This window comes from Petromyzon marinus, chromosome 85 (assembly GCF_048934315.1).
Source record: "Petromyzon marinus isolate PM22_M1 ecotype Great Lakes invasive population chromosome 85, UKy_Petmar_22M1.pri1.0, whole genome shotgun sequence".
NCBI lineage: Eukaryota > Metazoa > Chordata > Hyperoartia > Petromyzontiformes > Petromyzontidae > Petromyzon > Petromyzon marinus.
In genome coordinates, this window is record NC_133750.1 from 2227782 (window position 1) to 2242489 (window position 14708).

The 14708-nt window shown below is 41.7% G+C and overlaps 1 long non-coding RNA gene across 3 annotated transcripts in view; it reads left to right on the top strand.

Annotated features, from left to right (window-relative positions):
• LOC116936921 (uncharacterized) overlaps positions 1 to 11373 on the top strand; it is a 30715-nt gene extending 19342 nt beyond the window's left edge. For 2 of the 3 annotated variants that reach the window (XR_012931390.1, XR_012931388.1), the window contains one exon: positions 38 to 115. This is a non-coding gene — a long non-coding RNA (uncharacterized LOC116936921). Of the gene's footprint in view, positions 1 to 37; positions 116 to 11300 lie in introns of those variants that run through there. The other variant, XR_012931389.1, reaches the window with a different exon arrangement.
• The last annotated feature ends 3335 nt before the right edge of the window (positions 11374 to 14708 follow it).

Sequence of the window (14708 nt, forward strand, 5' to 3'; positions counted from 1 at the left end):
GAGCCCTGACGACAATTCCTCTTTCGACCCCATGCAGGTGGATACTGAGAAATGGCTGCTGGAGTGGCTGGAGGGTCAACGTATTGAGTACTTCTGTTAACTCTTGAAGTCCTGGAATGTGCATGTTTGTGTCTCAGTTATATCAATTAATAAGGTTCAAATGATTACTTCCGTACACTAAGCTCGAGTGATGTTGTGAATGCTTTCTGATGTGTTCGGAAAAAAAGTATGCCTTTAAAGTTGCAGAAGTGTTCACTTAGTTGAGGATGACAACAATTTTATTCTTCGATAGATGCATTGCTTCGTCTGGTGGTTGTATCATCGGCACTGTTAAATGTGTGGTGTTTATGGTAGAAGGTGCCACGTGTTGTCATCTTCTCACAGCTACTTGTGTGTTGAAGTTCATTCTAGACTTCGTCACGTTAAGGTGGTGCTTTGTAGTCATATCGGATTACTTGCTGATGTGGTGTGATCCACAGTGGTTGTGAGGTGGTCCAATTCTTGATTTTACTCTCGTGACTAAGTGGTCTTGTTGAGCTAAAGTTGTAGAAAGACTGTGACCATAACGTTGCCCTGTATTTTAAACAATTTCTTTAATTTTCAATATTGTTTAATGAAACAAAAACTACTTCAAAGTGTCGGTTTCAGAATGTGCGTTCGTTGTTCCTATGTTTGATGGCTTGGGCTTGTGGACGAATGGCTTCAGTCGATAAGGACGTCAATTGGGAAGGATTAAGACGTTCACGTGTTTGATTTTTTGAATATTTTATTACTGTTGAATTAATGAAAGTGAAATAATTTTCCTAGTTCCTTAACTGTTTGAAAAAGCGAATTAATAAATATTTTGATGCGAGTTTTAACGTTGAGATTGTTGCAGATTAATAAAGACCTGATTTGTTTTTTTAAAGATGACTGATCGTACATTATTGCTACCATTTCCTTCCTTTAAAAAGAACATGGACGAGTAGACATGCACACACGAGTGTGCATCCTAACACGACTGTTTATAATTATATACAGCGTTGTGCATTCACACACGAGTGTGCATATACAGGGGTGCACATACATACAGACACACAACGCAGTGTACATACACAGCAGTGTAGGAACAGAAGGATTGCGTTCCACTGCGAACACGCACGATTGTGCCTGCATACATACACACACATACGTATACGTTTTTTATCATCAGAAGTAGAGCCACTCCATGTTGTTTGGCATTCCCCTATCACGATTAAAGTTCTGTATTAACAACCTTCAACTTCATCGGCGTTCCCGGTCGGTAACGCTGTGGTGGATAAGAGAAATGTCCTTGAGGGAAGTCTCGTGGCCACCACAGCGGCCCACGAGGTCTCTGGACGGGTGCGAGGTGCTGGTAGCCCTCCATATTCAATGCAATTACTGTTACAAAAACAAGTCCAATATTTTAAAAACCGTCCAAAATAATGAACACAAACACAAGAATATACATACACACTGAAGACTAAATATTTATGATTGATTTTGTTGCGGTACGTTATGTTAAACCACGCTTACAAGCTAAACCATTCAGATGATTACTCAAAGTTTATGACTTCAATAGGAACATAGCAACCTCGTTTTCCAGAAACACCCCGCTCAACACGAGTGTCCTTAAATATATTTATGAAACAAAGTCAGTACAGTGTAAATTTGCACCTCTTTGTCCAAATCAAACTCGACGTCTTCATTTTGATTCTTTAGACTGTATGTCACTGTTAAATCCTCTAAACTGCTGCAAGTTTAGAGGACATAGCCGGGTGAATATTAGCAAATTAACAGGAAGCACAGAATTATGCATGGAGATGTACATTTTATTCAAACGGAAGCGTACAGTTATGCAGTAGGATGTACATACATATTAAGATTTAAGTACAATGGCCAGATTAGCTAAGCTAGGTTGATTGATCTGCGGATTGTTAATGTAAAAATTAACAATTGAATGCAAAGTCCATGATAGGCCAAGTCGAGAACAAAGGATTTGGATGCTAGAGGGAAGTTATAAGGGGCTTAAAATCAGACCTCAAGATCATTTGGAGAGGAAATTTACTGAGGATAGACGCTCGACTCATCGCTCTGCAGATTACCCTTTTCCTGCGAGACTCAGCCTGGCGAGCACGATTGCTTGGCGACTGGTTGGCGACTTTGCTTCGGGAGAGTTCGTGGCGATCTCTTCAGACGTGTTACAGGGTCATCGATACACCGTGCATCAACAACTAAGTGTCGTTGTTAGTTGATAACCTGGTAATCGCGTGTGTAGTCTGTCTTACGGGGCTTTACTGTGTCTCGGTTGGACGTTCGTGAGAGTTTGCTTGTTGGCGATTTGAGCCACGCAGCTTAGAGCGCCGTTAACTCTCAACAACACCCGCGACTGTTACTCTGCTCTGTAGAATCAGTCACATGGAGCAGATGAACTCTCCACAGTGCCACACACACACGGGCGAGAAGCCGTTCAATTGCTCTGTGTGTGGGAAGGCTTTTGCATGGAAATCAGCTCTTTTCAGACACCAGAAAACACACTCGGGTGAGAAGCCGTTCAATTGCTCTGTTTGTGGGAAGGCATTTGCGGAGAAAACAACTCTTAACAGACACCAGAAAACACACACGGGCGAGAAGCCATTCAATTGCTCTTTGTGTGGGAAGGAATTTTTACGGAAATCAAATCTTAACTCTCACAATAAAACACACTCGGGTGAGAAGCCATTCAAATGCTCTGTGTGTGGGAAGGAATTTTTACGGAAATCAAATCTTCACAGTCACCAAAAAAACCATAGAGGCGAGAAGCCATTCCATTGCCCTGTGTGTGTGAAGGCATTTTCACGGAAATCAACTCTTAACAAACACCAGAAAACACACACGGGCGAGAAGCCATTCAATTGTTCTCCGTTAGAGAGGACACGGTCATCACCCCGAAAAAAGCATGCGAATAACCGCAATGAGAGGGAAGTGAAATCAAAAGGTGAAATGCAAAGTCCTGCAGTGAGTCCTGAACAAAATGAATCTTTCGACCCTATACAGGTGAATCCTCAGAGATGCCTGGATGTAGTGGATGTAATGACTCCTGGCAACAATTCCTCTTTCGACCTAATGCAGTTGGATCCTGAGAGATTGCTGGATGTAATGAGCCCTGACGACAATTCCTCTTTCGACCCCATGCAGGTGGATACTGAGAAATGGCTGCTGGAGTGGCTGGAGGGTCAACGTATTGAGTACTTCTGTTAACTCTTGAAGTCCTGGAATGTGCATGTTTGTGTCTCAGTTATATCAATTAATAAGGTTCAAATGATTACTTCCGTACACTAAGCTCGAGTGATGTTGTGAATGCTTTCTGATGTGTTCGGAAAAAAAGTATGCCTTTAAAGTTGCAGAAGTGTTCACTTAGTTGAGGATGACAACAATTTTATTCTTCGAAAGATGCATTGCTTCGTCTGGTGGTTGTATCATCGGCACTGTTAAATGTGTGGTGTTTATGGTAGAAGGTGCCACGTGTTGTCATCTTCTCACAGCTACTTGTGTGTTGAAGTTCATTCTAGACTTCGTCACGTTAAGGTGGTGCTTTGTAGTCATATCGGATTACTTGCTGATGTGGTGTGATCCACAGTGGTTGTGAGGTGGTCCAATTCCTGATTTTACTCTCGTGACTAAGTGGTCTTGTTGAGCTAAAGTTGGAGAAAGACTGTGACCATAACGTTGCCCTTTATTTTAAACAATTTCTTTAATTTTCAATATTGTTTAATGAAACAAAAACTACTTCAAAGTGTCGGTTTGAGAATGTGCGTTCGTGGTTCCTATGTTTGATGACTTGGGCTTGTGGACGAATGGCTTCAGTCGATAAGGACGTCAATTGGGAAGGATTAAGACGTTCACGTGTTTGATTTTTTGAATATTTTATTACTGTTGAATTAATGAAAGTGAAATAATTTTCCTAGTTCCTTAACTGTTTGAAAAAGCGAATTAATAAATATTTTGATGCGAGTTTTAACGTTGAGATTGTTGCAGATTAATAAAGACCTGATTTGTTTTTTTTAAAGATGACTGATCGTACATTATTGCTACCATTTCCTTCCTTTAAAAAGAACATGGACGAGTAGACATGCACACACGAGTGTGCATCCTAACACGACTGTTTATAATTATATACAGCGTTGTGCATTCACACACGAGTGTGCATATACAGGGGTGCACATACATACAGACATACAACGCAGTGTACATACACAGCAGTGTAGGAACACAAGGATTGCGTTCCACTGCGAACACGCACGATTGTGCCTGCATACATACACATACGTATACGTTCTTTTATCATCAGAAGTAGAGCCACTCCATGTTGTTTGGCATTCCCCTATCACGATTAAAGTTCTGTATTAACAACCTTCAACTTCATCGGCGTTCCCGGTCGGTAACGCTGTGGTGGATAAGAGAAATGTCCTTGAGGGAAGTCTCGTGGCCACCACAGCGGCCCACTAGGTCTCTGGACGGGTGCGAGGTGCTGGTAGCCCTCCATATTCAATGCAATTACTGTTACAAAAACAAGTCCAATATTTTAAAAACCGTCCAAAATATTGAACACAAACACAAGAATATACATACACACTGAAGACTAAACATTTATGATTGATTTTGTTGCGGTACGTTATGTTAAACCACGCTTACAAGCTAAACCATTCAGATGATTACTCAAAGTTTATGACTTCAATAGGAACATAGCAACCTCGTTTTCCAGAAACACCCCGCTCAACACGAGTGTCCTTAAATATATTTATGAAACAAAGTCAGTACAGTGTAAATTTGCACCTCTTTGTCCAAATCAAACTCGACGTCTTCATTTTGATTCTTTAGACTGTATGTCACTGTTGAATTCTCTAAACTGCTGCAAGTTTAGAGGACATAGCCGGGTGAATATTAGCAAATTAACAGGAAGCACAGAATTATGCATGGAGATGTACATTTTATTCAAACGAAAGCGTACAGTTATGCAGTAGGATGTACATACATATTAAGATTTAAGTACAATGGCCAGATTAGCTAAGCTAGGTTGATTGATCTGCGGATTGTTAATGTAAAAATTAACAATTGAATGCAAAGTCCATGATAGGCCAAGTCGAGAACAAAGGATTTGGATGCTAGAGGGAAGTTATAAGGGGCTTAAAATCAGACCTCAAGATCATTTGGAGAGGAAATTTACTGAGGATAGACGCTCGACTCATCGCTCTGCAGATTACCCTTTTCCTGCGAGACTCAGCCTGGCGAGCACGATTGCTTGGCGACTGGTTGGCGACTTTGCTTCGGGAGAGTTCGTGGCGATCTCTTCAGACGTGTTACAGGGTCATCGATACACCGTGCATCAACAATTAAGTGTCGTTGTTAGTTGATAACCTGGTAATCGCGTGTGTAGTCTGTCTTACGGGGCTTTACTGTGTCTCGGTTGGACGTTCGTGAGAGTTTGCTTGTTGGCGATTTGAGCCACGCAGCTTAAAGCGCCGTTAACTCTCAACAACACCCGCGACTGTTACTCTGCTCTGTAGAATCAGTCACATGGAGCAGATGAACTCTCCACAGTGCCACACACACGGGCGAGAAGCCGTTCAATTGCTCTGTGTGTGGGAAGGCTTTTGCATGGAAATCAGCTCTTTTCAGACACCAGAAAACACACTCGGGTGAGAAGCCGTTCAATTGCTCTGTTTGTGGGAAGGCATTTGCGGAGAAAACAACTCTTAACAGACACCAGAAAACACACACGGGCGAGAAGCCATTCAATTGCTCTTTGTGTGGGAAGGAATTTTTACGGAAATCAAATCTTAACTCTCACAATAAAACACACTCGGGTGAGAAGCCATTCAAATGCTCTGTGTGTGGGAAGGAATTTTTACGGAAATCAAATCTTCACAGTCACCAAAAAAAACATACAGGCGAGAAGCCATTCCATTGCCCTGTGTGTGTGAAGGCATTTTCACGGAAATCAACTCTTAACAAACACCAGAAAACACACACGGGCGAGAAGCCATTCAATTGTTCTCCGTTAGAGAGGACACGGTCATCACCCCGAAAAAAGCATGCGAATAACCGCAATGAGAGGGAAGTGAAATCAAAAGGTGAAATGCAAAGTCCTGCAGTGAGTCCTGAACAAAATGAATCTTTCGACCCTATACAGGTGAATCCTCAGAGATGCCTGGATGTAGTGGATGTAATGACTCCTGGCAACAATTCCTCTTTCGACCTAATGCAGTTGGATCCTGAGAGATTGCTGGATGTAATGAGCCCTGACGACAATTCCTCTTTCGACCCCATGCAGGTGGATACTGAGAAATGGCTGCTGGAGTGGCTGGAGGGTCAACGTATTGAGTACTTCTGTTAACTCTTGAAGTCCTGGAATGTGCATGTTTGTGTCTCAGTTATATCAATTAATAAGGTTCAAATGATTACTTCCGTACACTAAGCTCGAGTGATGTTGTGAATGCTTTCTGATGTGTTCGGAAAAAAAGTATGCCTTTAAAGTTGCAGAGGTGTTCACTTAGTTGAGGATGACAACAATTGTATTCTTCAATAGATGCATTGCTTCGTCTGGTGGTTGTATCATCGGCACTGTTAAATGTGTGGTGTTTATGGTAGAAGGTGCCACGTGTTGTCATCTTCTCACAGCTACTTGTGTGTTGAAGTTCATTCTAGACTTCGTCACGTTAAGGTGGTGCTTTGTAGTCATATCGGATTACTTGCTGATGTGGTGTGATCCACAGTGGTTGTGAGGTGGTCCAATTCCTGATTTTACTCTCGTGACTAAGTGGTCTTGTTGAGCTAAAGTTGGAGAAAGACTGTGACCATAACGTTGCCCTATATTTTAAACAATTTATTTAATTTTCAATATTGTTTAATGAAACAAAAACTACTTCAAAGTGTCGGTTTCAGAATGTGCGTTCGTTGTTCCTATGTTTGATGGCTTGGACTTGTGGACGAATGGCTTCAGTCGATAAGGACGTCAATTGGGAAGGATTAAGACGTTCACGTGTTTGATTTTTTGAATATTTTATTACTGTTGAATTAATGAAAGTGAAATAATTTTCCTAGTTCCTTAACTGTTTGAAAAAGCGAATTAATAAATATTTTGATGCGAGTTTTAACGTTGAGATTGTTGCAGATTAATAAAGACCTGATTTGTTTTTTTAAAGATGACTGATCGTACATTATTGCTACCATTTCATTCCTTTAAAAAGAACATGGACGAGTAGACATGCACACACGAGTGTGCATCCTAACACGACTGTTTATAATTATATACAGCGTTGTGCATTCACACACGAGTGTGCATATACAGGGGTGCACATACATACAGACACACAACGCAGTGTACATACACAGCAGTGTAGGAACACAAGGATTGCGTTCCACTGCGAACACGCACGATTGTGCCTGCATACATACACATACGTATACGTTCTTTTATCATCAGAAGTAGAGCCACTCGATGTTGTTTGGCATTCCCCTATCACGATTAAAGTTCTGTATTAACAACCTTCAACTTCATCGGCGTTCCCGGTCGGTAACGCTGTGGTGGATAAGAGAAATGTCCTTGAGGGAAGTCTCGTGGCCACCACAGCGGCCCACGAGGTCTCTGGACGGGTGCGAGGTGCTGGTAGCCCTCCATATTCAATGCAATTACTGTTACAAAAACAAGTCCAATATTTTAAAAACCGTCCAAAATATTGAACACAAACACAAGAATATACATACACACTGAAGACTAAATATTAATGATTGATTTTGTTGCGGTACGTTATGTTAAACCACGCTTCTAAGCTAAACCATTCAGATGATTACTCAAAGTTTATGACTTCAATAGGAACATAGCAACCTCGTTTTCCAGAAACACCCCGCTCAACACGAGTGTCCTTAAATATATTTATGAAACAAAGTCAGTACAGTGTAAATTTGCACCTCTTTGTCCAAATCAAACTCGACGTCTTCATTTTGATTCTTTAGACTGTATGTCACTGTTAAATCCTCTAAACTGCTGCAAGTTTAGAGGACATAGCCGGGTGAATATTAGCAAATTAACAGGAAGCACAGAATTATGCATGGAGATGCACATTTTATTCAAACGGAAGCGTACAGTTATGCAGTAGGATGTACATACATATTAAGATTTAAGTACAATGGCCAGATTAGCTAAGCTAGGTTGATTGATCTGCGGATTGTTAATGTAAAAATTAACAATTGAATGCAAAGTCCATGATAGGCCAAGTCGAGAACAAAGGATTTGGATGCTAGAGGGAAGTTATAAGGGGCTTAAAATCAGACCTCAAGATCATTTGGAGAGGAAATTTACTGAGGATAGACGCTCGACTCATCGCTCTGCAGATTACCCTTTTCCTGCGAGACTCAGCCTGGCGAGCACGATTGCTTGGCGACTGGTTGGCGACTTTGCTTCGGGAGAGTTCGTTGCGATCTCTTCAGACGGGTTACAGGGTCATCGATACATCGTGCATCAACAACTAAGTGTCGTTGTTAGTTGATAACCTGGTAATCGCGTGTGTAGTCTGTCTTACGGGGCTTTACTGTGTCTCGGTTGGACGTTCGTGAGAGTTTGCTTGTTGGCGATTTGAGCCACGCAGCTTAGAGCGCCGTTAACTCTCAACAACACCCGCGACTGTTACTCTGCTCTGTAGAATCAGTCACATGGAGCAGATGAACTCTCCACAGTGCCACACACACACGGGCGAGAAGCCGTTCAATTGCTCTGTGTGTGGGAAGGCTTTTTCATGGAAATCAGCTCTTTTCAGACACCAGAAAACACACTCGGGTGAGAAGCCGTTCAATTGCTCTGTTTGTGGGAAGGCATTTGCGGAGAAAACAACTCTTAACAGACACCAGAAAACACACACGGGCGAGAAGCCATTCAATTGCTCTTTGTGTGGGAAGGAATTTTTACGGAAATCAAATCTTAACTCTCACAATAAAACACACTCGGGTGAGAAGCCATTCAAATGCTCTGTGTGTGGGAAGGAATTTTTACGGAAATCAAATCTTCACAGTCACCAAAAAAACCATAGAGGCGAGAAGCCATTCCATTGCCCTGTGTGTGTGAAGGCATTTTCACGGAAATCAACTCTTAACAAACACCAGAAAACACACACGGGCGAGAAGCCATTCAATTGTTCTCCGTTAGAGAGGACACGGTCATCACCCCGAAAAAAGCATGCGAATAACCGCGATGAGAGGGAAGTGAAATCAAAAGGTGAAATGCAAAGTCCTGCAGTGAGTCCTGAACAAAATGAATCTTTCGACCCTATACAGGTGAATCCTCAGAGATGCCTGGATGTAGTGGATGTAATGACTCCTGGCAACAATTCCTCTTTCGACCTAATGCAGTTGGATCCTGAGAGATTGCTGGATGTAATGAGCCCTGACGACAATTCCTCTTTCGACCCCATGCAGGTGGATACTGAGAAATGGCTGCTGGAGTGGCTGGAGGGTCAACGTATTGAGTACTTCTGTTAACTCTTGAAGTCCTGGAATGTGCATGTTTGTGTCTCAGTTATATCAATTAATAAGGTTCAAATGATTACTTCCGTACACTAAGCTCGAGTGATGTTGTGAATGCTTTCTGATGTGTTCGGAAAAAAAGTATGCCTTTAAAGTTGCAGAAGTGTTCACTTAGTTGAGGATGACAACAATTTTATTCTTCGATGGTGGTTGTATCATCGGCACTGTTAAATGTGTGGTGTTTATGGTATAAGGTGCCACGTGTTGTCATCTTCTCACAGCTACTTGTGTGTTGAAGTTCATTCTAGACTTCGTCACGTTAAGGTGGTGATTTGTAGTCATATCGGATTACTTGCTGATGTGGTGTGATTCACAGTGGTTGTGAGGTGGTCCAATTCCTGATTTTACTCTCGTGACTAAGTGGTCTTGTTGAGCTAAAGTTGGAGAAAGACTGTGACCATAACGTTGCCCTTTATTTTAAACAATTTCTTTAATTTTCAATATTGTTTAATGAAACAAAAACTACTTCAAAGTGTCGGTTTCAGAATGTGCGTTCGTTGTTCCTATGTTTGATGGCTTGGGCTTGTGGACGAATGGCTTCAGTCGATAAGGACGTCAATTGGGAAGGATTAAGACGTTCACGTGTTTGATTTTTTGAATATTTTATTACTGTTGAATTAATGAAAGTGAAATAATTTTCCTAGTTCCTTAACTGTTTGAAAAAGCGAATTAATAAATATTTTGATGCGAGTTTTAACGTTGAGATTGTTGCAGATTAATAAAGACCTGATTTGTTTTTTTTAAAGATGACTGATCGTACATTATTGCTACCATTTCCTTCCTTTAAAAAGAACATGGACGAGTAGACATGCACACACGAGTGTGCATCCTAACACGACTGTTTATAATTATATACAGCGTTGTGCATTCACACACGAGTGTGCATATACAGGGGTGCACATACATCTCTTATCCACCACAGCGTTACCGCTGTGGTGGATAAGAGAAATGTCCTTGAGGGAAGTCTCGTGGCCACCACAGCGGCCCACGAGGTCTCTGGACGGGTGCGAGATGCTGGTAGCCCTCCATATTCAATGCAATTACTGTTACAAAAACAAGTCCAATATTTTAAAAACCGTCCAAAATATTGAACACAAACACAAGAATATACATACACACTGAAGACTAAATATTTATGATTGATTTTGTTGCGGTACGTTATGTTAAACCACGCTTACAAGCTAAACCATTCAGATGATTACTCAAAGTTTATGACTTCAATAGGAACATAGCAACCTCGTTTTCCAGAAACACCCCGCTCAACACGAGTGTCCTTAAATATATTTATGAAACAAAGTCAGTACAGTGTAAATTTGCACCTCTTTGTCCAAATCAAACTCGACGTCTTCATTTTGATTCTTTAGACTGTATGTCACTGTTAAATCCTCTAAACTGCTGCAAGTTTAGAGGACATAGCCGGGTGAATATTAGCAAATTAACAGGAAGCACAGAATTATGCATGGAGATGTACATTTTATTCAAACGGAAGCGTACAGTTATGCAGTAGGATGTACATACATATTAAGATTTAAGTACAATGGCCAGATTAGCTAAGCCACGTTGATTGATATGCGGATTGTTAATGTAAAAATTAACAATTGAATGCAAAGTCCATGATAGGCCAAGTCGAGAACAAAGGATTTGGATGCTAGAGGAGAGTTATAAGGGGCTTAAAATCAGACCTCAAGACCATTTGGAGAGGAATTTTACTGAGGATAGACGCTCGACTCATTGCTCTGCAGATTTCCCCTCTCCTGCGAGACCCAGACTGGCGAGCACGATTGCTTGGCGACTGGTTGGCGACTTTGCTTCGGGAGAGTTCGTCGCGATCTCTTCAGACGGGTTACAGGGTCATCGATACACCGTGCATCAACAAGTAAGTGTCGTTGTTAGTTGATAACCTGGTAATCGCGTGTGTAGTCTGTCTTTCGGGGCTTTACTGTGTCTCGGTTGGACGTTCGTGAGAGTTTGCTTGTTGGCGATTTGAGCCACGCAGCTTAGAGGGCGCCGTTAACTCTCAACAACACCCGCGACTGTTACTCTGCTCTGTAGAATCAGTCACATGGAGCAGATGAACTCTCCACAGTGCCACACACACACGGGCGAGACGCCGTTCAATTGCTCTGTGTGTGGGAAGGCTTTTGCATGGAAATCAGCTCTTTTCAGACACCAGAAAACACACTCGGGTGAGAAGCCGTTCAATTGCTCTGTTTGTGGGAAGGCATTTGCGGAGAAAACAACTCTTAACAGACACCAGAAAACACACACGGGCGAGAAGCCATTCAATTGCTCTTTGTGTGGGAAGGAATTTTTACGGAAATCAAATCTTAACTCTCACAATAAAACACACTCGGGTGAGAAGCCATTCAAATGCTCTGTGTGTGGGAAGGAATTTTTACGGAAATCAAATCTTCACAGTCACCAAAAAAAACATACAGGCGAGAAGCCATTCCATTGCCCTGTGTGTGTGAAGGCATTTTCACGGAAATCAACTCTTAACAAACACCAGAAAACACACACGGGCGAGAAGCCATTCAATTGTTCTCCGTTAGAGAGGACACGGTCATCACCCCGAAAAAAGCATGCGAATAACCGCAATGAGAGGGAAGTGAAATCAAAAGGTGAAATGCAAAGTCCTGCAGTGAGTCCTGAACAAAATGAATCTTTCGACCCTATACAGGTGAATCCTCAGAGATGCCTGGATGTAGTGGATGTAATGACTCCTGGCAACAATTCCTCTTTCGACCTAATGCAGTTGGATCCTGAGAGATTGCTGGATGTAATGAGCCCTGACGACAATTCCTCTTTCGACCCCATGCAGGTGGATACTGAGAAATGGCTGCTGGAGTGGCTGGAGGGTCAACGTATTGAGTACTTCTGTTAACTCTTGAAGTCCTGGAATGTGCATGTTTGTGTCTCAGTTATATCAATTAATAAGGTTCAAATGATTACTTCCGTACACTAAGCTCGAGTGATGTTGTGAATGCTTTCTGATGTGTTCGGAAAAAAAGTATGCCTTTAAAGTTGCAGAAGTGTTCACTTAGTTGAGGATGACAACAATTGTATTCTTCGATAGATGCATTGCTTCGTCTGGTGGTTGTATCATCGGCACTGTTAAATGTGTGGTGTTTATGGTAGAAGGTGCCACGTGTTGTCATCTTCTCACAGCTACTTGTGTGTTGAAGTTCATTCTAGACTTCGTCACGTTAAGGTGGTGCTTTGTAGTCATATCGGATTACTTGCTGATGTGGTGTGATCCACAGTGGTTGTGAGGTGGTCCAATTCCTGATTTTACTCTCGTGACTAAGTGGTCTTGTTGAGCTAAAGTTGGAGAAAGACTGTGACCATAACGTTGCCCTGTATTTTAAACAATTTCTTTAATTTTCAATATTGTTTAATGAAACAAAAACTACTTCAAAGTGTCGGTTTCAGAATGTGCGTTCGTTGTTCCTATGTTTGATGGCTTGGGCTTGTGGACGAATGGCTTCAGTCGATAAGGACGTCAATTGGGAAGGATTAAGACGTTCACGTGTTTGATTTTTTGAATATTTTATTACTGTTGAATTAATGAAAGTGAAATAATTTTCCTAGTTCCTTAACTGTTTGAAAAAGCGAATTAATAAATATTTTAATGCGAGTTTTAACGTTGAGATTGTTGCAGATTAATAAAGACCTGATTTGTTTTTTTAAAGATGACTGATCGTACATTATTGCTACCATTTCCTTCCTTTAAAAAGAACATGGACGAGTAGACATGCACACACGAGTGTGCATCCTAACACGACTGTTTATAATTATATACAGCGTTGTGCATTCACACACGAGTGTGCATATACAGGGGTGCACATACATACAGACACACAACGCAGTGTACATACACAGCAGTGTAGGAACAGAAGGATTGCGTTCCACTGCGAACACGCACGATTGTGCCTGCATACATACACATACGTATACGTTTTTTATCATCAGAAGTAGAGCCACTCCATGTTGTTTGGCATTCCCCTATCACGATTAAAGTTCTGTATTAACAACCTTCAACTTCATCGGCGTTCCCGGTCGGTAACGCTGTGGTGGATAAGAGAAATGTCCTTGAGGGAAGTCTCGTGGCCACCACAGCGGCCCACGAGGTCTCTGGACGGGTGCGAGGTGCTGGTAGCCCTCCATATTCAATGCAATTACTGTTACAAAAACAAGTCCAATATTTTAAAAACCGTCCAAAATATTGAACACAAACACAAGAATATACATACACACTGAAGACTAAATATTTATGATTGATTTTGTTGCGGTACGTTATGTTAAACCACGCTTACAAGCTAAACCATTCAGATGATTACTCAAAGTTTATGACTTCAATAGGAACATAGCAACCTCGTTTTCCAGAAACACCCCGCTCAACACGAGTGTCCTTAAATATATTTATGAAACAAAGTCAGTACAGTGTAAATTTGCACCTCTTTGTCCAAATCAAACTCGACGTCTTCATTTTGATTCTTTAGACTGTATGTCACTGTTAAATCTTCTAAACTGCTGCAAGTTTAGAGGACATAGCCGGGTGAATATTAGCAAATTAACAAGAAGCACAGAATTATGCATGGAGATGTACATTTTATTCAAACGGAAGCGTACAGTTATGCAGTAGGATGTACATACATATTAAGATTTAAGTACAATGGCCAGATTAGCTAAGCTAGGTTGATTGATCTGCGGATTGTTAATGTAAAAATTAACAATTGAATGCAAAGTCCATGATAGGCCAAGTCGAGAACAAAGGATTTGGATGCTAGAGGGAAGTTATAAGGGGCTTAAAATCAGACCTCAAGATCATTTGGAGAGGAAATTTACTGAGGATAGACGTCCGACTCATCGCTCTGCAGATTACCCTTTTCCTGCGAGACTCAGCCTGGCGAGCACGATTGCTTGGCGACTGGTTGGCGACTTTGCTTCGGGAGAGTTCGTGGCGATCTCTTCAGACGGGTTACAGGGTCATCGATACACCGTGCATCAACAACTAAGTGTCGTTGTTAGTTGATAACCTGGTAATCGCGTGTGTAGTCTGTCTTTCGGGGCTTTACTGTGTCTCGGTTGGACGTTCGTGAGAGTTTGCTTGTTGGCGATTTGAGCCACGCAGCTTAGAGGGCGCCGTT